This window comes from Mesocricetus auratus, unplaced genomic scaffold, assembly GCF_017639785.1.
Source record: "Mesocricetus auratus isolate SY011 unplaced genomic scaffold, BCM_Maur_2.0 Super-Scaffold_100003, whole genome shotgun sequence".
In the NCBI taxonomy this organism is placed as follows: Eukaryota; Metazoa; Chordata; class Mammalia; order Rodentia; family Cricetidae; genus Mesocricetus; species Mesocricetus auratus.
Window position 1 is genome coordinate 916,824 of NW_024429188.1, and position 4,244 is coordinate 921,067.

A 4,244-nucleotide genomic window follows, 5' to 3' on the forward strand; every position below is an offset into this window, starting at 1 on the left:
TGCACCATGTTCCATTTTATCTTGTGTTTTCAATTTCATTTGATGTTAAGAACTTTTTAATTGCCCTCCTGGTTTGTCACTTGTATTTTTAATTAACCTTCCACACTCCTGCACATGTTCTGCAGTTTCTCTTACAGTGCGATAGACAGTTTTATGTCACTTTGACACCAGCTAGAATCTTTTGGGGAAAGGTAACCTTAATTCCCAACTCAATGAGAATGGTGCTACCCAAGCTGGTTGTTCAGGATGCTACAAAAAAGCAGGGTGTACAAGTCATAAAGGCCAAGCCAGTAAACAGCACTCCTCCAGGGTTTTTGTTTCAGTTTTTACTTCAGTTTTGACCTGGAGGTTTTCTGTCTTGAGTTGCTACCCTGAATTCCTTCAGTGATGGACTGTGTAAGATGAAATAAAATAATAACCTTTCCTTTCCAAGTTGCTTTGGCCTTGGTGTTTTAAAATAGCAACAGAAACTCTAACTAAAACAATCTTTTTATTATTGAGAGGGAGTACACCCCACTTTTTGTTGTTTTTCAAGACAGGGTTTCATTGTGTAACAGCCATGGCTGTCCTGGAACTCCCTCTGTAGACCAGTCTGGCCTCGAACTCACAGAGATCTGCTTGCCTTTGTCTCTTGAGTGCTGGGATTAAGGGTGTGAACCGCCACTGCCTGGCTAGGGTAATCAGAGGTTACTGTGCATTTTTACATCCAGTACTATTTGTTGTGTGAAGTTGGGAGAAATGTGTATATGTTTTAAATTTCTATTCTCCTTTAATAGCTTTGAATTATGTGTAAATGTATGTGTCTACATGTAAGTGTTTGCATGTGAGTGCATGTGCCATGTTGGCCAGAAGGTGTTGGATCTGTTGAATCTAGAGTTCCAGGTGGTTGTGAGTAGAGGCATCAGACATGGGTCCTGGAAACTGAACTCCAGTCCTCTAAAGAGCAGGAACCATTCTTTACTTCTGTGTCATCTCTCCCGACCCATTTTCTGACTAACTTTGTTTTGAAATCTACTTTTTGATATATGATAATAGAACTGTGACCTCAGCCATTTCTGCTTCTATTTGCTTGGAATGCCATTTTCTATTCTTTGACTCTTATGTTTCTGCCACTGTTTACAGGGTCAGTTCATTCCAGCTCCTCCACTGCCTAAGCCTCAGAAAAAATTCTGGATATCTAGCTCCAGTGGATCCACCACCCACTCTGACAATCGTACAGAAACAGAGTTGGAATATGCTGAATGGCATCCACTGCAGAAGTTACATGAATCTCTGATGTCGCAGAACAAAAGAAAATCATAAATCAAGGCATTTACCAAACCCACCAGTGGAAACATCAGGTATGTGGGTTACGACAGAGTAGAAAGGTCTCTGCTGTGGGTTTCAGATTCAATCTTGCAACCGTCTTAGCTTTAGGGTTGGTGGAAACTAGTGGTCTGCTAAGTTTGACAATGGATTCCAGAAGTTTTACCTAACAGCCACAAAGTTAGATCAGATATAGGGGCTGGGAATAAATAGTCATTATGTGGACTGAAGATAGCCCAAGATGATTTGGCTCCTGATCTGTAACATTCCATCTCTCCACAAATCATGAAGTTCTAGTAAGTTAATCGGTTTTCAGGATCTTCCACACAGATGTGACTTCTTGAGAAAACTTCAGTTCACACGGTGGTTACAAAGTTAACTCTGCTGTGCCTTTCTACTTCTGAAAACAGTTTTCTTCTCAGGGATTCTACTTTAAGGTATCACACCCTTTATATCCAATCAGACTACTCCCCCAAATACATTTATGTTTGGTTACACGTGTTCAATTTGCTAGTCATTCTCACATATGTTTGAAACACACACAGATACTTACTAAATTATTTCCTAGGGTGTTTCTTAACTCACAAACAAAAATTAACAGATAAAGAGGCTCTTCAATTTAGATTAAAGCAAAGATTGAAAAACTATGGGGGAAAACTAAAGGGAAAGATGGAGGTCAAATAAGCCGTGTTGTGCTTATTTGTGAATATCTCTTACAACGTGACTCTTTAAATGTGCTATCATTTTGATATCATTAATTGTGTCTACTTGTTCGCAAGATAAAATAAGCTCTCCTTAGCTTTTGTCTTTCTCACATTTCACCTTTATGTAAATATTCAACAGCCTATTTTCACCTTTGAAGCCAAGGTTCTTCAGTCAGGTATATTAATTTTATTGATCCTATTTATGCTCTTTTAATATTTAGGAAGTTTTACTTGACAGAAAAGAAATGAACTGATTTCGTGTGTCTTTCCAGCTCAGTGTGCAATAAAAATAGAAATAAGACAAAAATTTAAAAAGCCTATAAAAGCTAGAAAAATAGGTAAAGAGTGACAATACACCCTTGAATGATCAGGGAGTCATTGAAGAAAGCAAGAGATTTTAAAAATGTTTAGAATGAAATAAAAATGATAGCACAGCTTACTAGAATCTTTGTGGTAATACCAGATTATAAGTATGAATGATTACACTGAAAAGTCAGAATGACCTCATATAAAATAATGATGTACCTCAAAGTTTTGGAAAACAACCCAAGCCCTAAAAAATAATAAATACTAGTGCAGAAATGTATTGAATGGAGTCTAAAATAACAACGCATAAATTCAAAGAGTTGGTTGTTTGAAAAACTAAGGAAGCCTGACAAACCCTTAGTCAATTAACAAAAAGAAAAACAAGCTAATAAAATTTGAGGTAAGGGCCAGGTGGGGTGGTGCACACCTTTATTCCCAGCACTCAGGAGGCAGAGGCAACTGGGTTTACATAGAGAATTCCAGAACATCCAGGACTGTAACAGAGAGAAACCCTGTCTCAAAAAAGATATATACATATACATATATATATGAAGATATATATGATGATGAAGGAGAGGTTATGATAAATACTATGATAATCAGATATTCATTAGGGAATACTTTAAAAACTTTTAGTCTAAAAAACTGGATAATCTATACAAAATGGATAATTTCCTGGATAATTATTAACTGCCAATTTTAAATAAAGATTATATAGTCAATTTAAAGAGATCATAGTTTTTTGAATCATTAATAAAATATCTTCCAGTATATACACACACACATATATATATATATATGTAACAACTAAAAAAAAGAGGCCATGGATTTGAAAGGGGGGGCAGACATGAGGGAAAGGAAAGGGAAGGGGGGAAATTATATAATTATAATCGTAATACACACACACACACACACATATATATGTATATATATATTTTTTTAAAGAAAAGCCCAGGACCAGATGGATTCACTGCCAAATTCTTACAAGTATTAAAAGGGAGATAACATCAATGCTCCTCAAACTGTTCATAAAATAGAAGACAGAGGAACACCACAAAACCACCAAACAAGGCAAGTGTTACCCTGATATTAAAACCAGATAAAGACATAATAACAAATGAAACCATATATCGCAGTCCCTGTGAACTTGGATGCAAAAAAAAAAATTCTCAGTAAAATTCTTGTAAACTGGATTCAAGAATTCAATGAAAACACACTACATATCCTCACCCATGGTGTACAATGAAAGCAATTCTACGAGACAAGTTTATATAAATAAATGCTTACATTAAAAAAGCAAGATCTCTCAAACAAAGAGCTTAATTACGTTCCTTAGAAAAACATGAACAAAACATACCTCCAACCCACCAGACAGGGAAATAATTAGGATCAGAGCAGAAATTAATGAAATAGAAATGAAAAAAAAGGTCAGTGTAACAAAGAGTCCGTTCTTTGAAAAGATAAAAAAGATTGATAAACTCCCAACCCAATTAACCAAAGAGAAACCCAAAATAATAAATTTCAAGATGAAAAGGGAGACACTTTAACAGATGAAATTCAGAAAGTCGTAAGGGCATTCCTTGAACACCTCTATTCTACTAAACTGGAAAATCTAAAAGAAATGGATGTGTTTCTAAATGTGCATGACCTACCACAACTAAAACAAGATCAAATAAATAATTTAAACAGCTCTATATCCAGGAAGAGATTGGAGTAGTAGCAAAAAAAGGCTTCAACTAAAAATTATTCATGGCCAGATGGATTCACTGCAGAATTCTGTAAGTTCAAATTATTCCATTGAATAGAAGAGGAAGGAATGCTTCCAAGTCTTTTCTATTAAAGTTTGAGGGGGTAGGAGCTTATAGGCTTCCATTCCTGACTGGGGCATTGTGGATAGTTGATAGCTTCTGGAAGAAGGAGAGTCAGTTT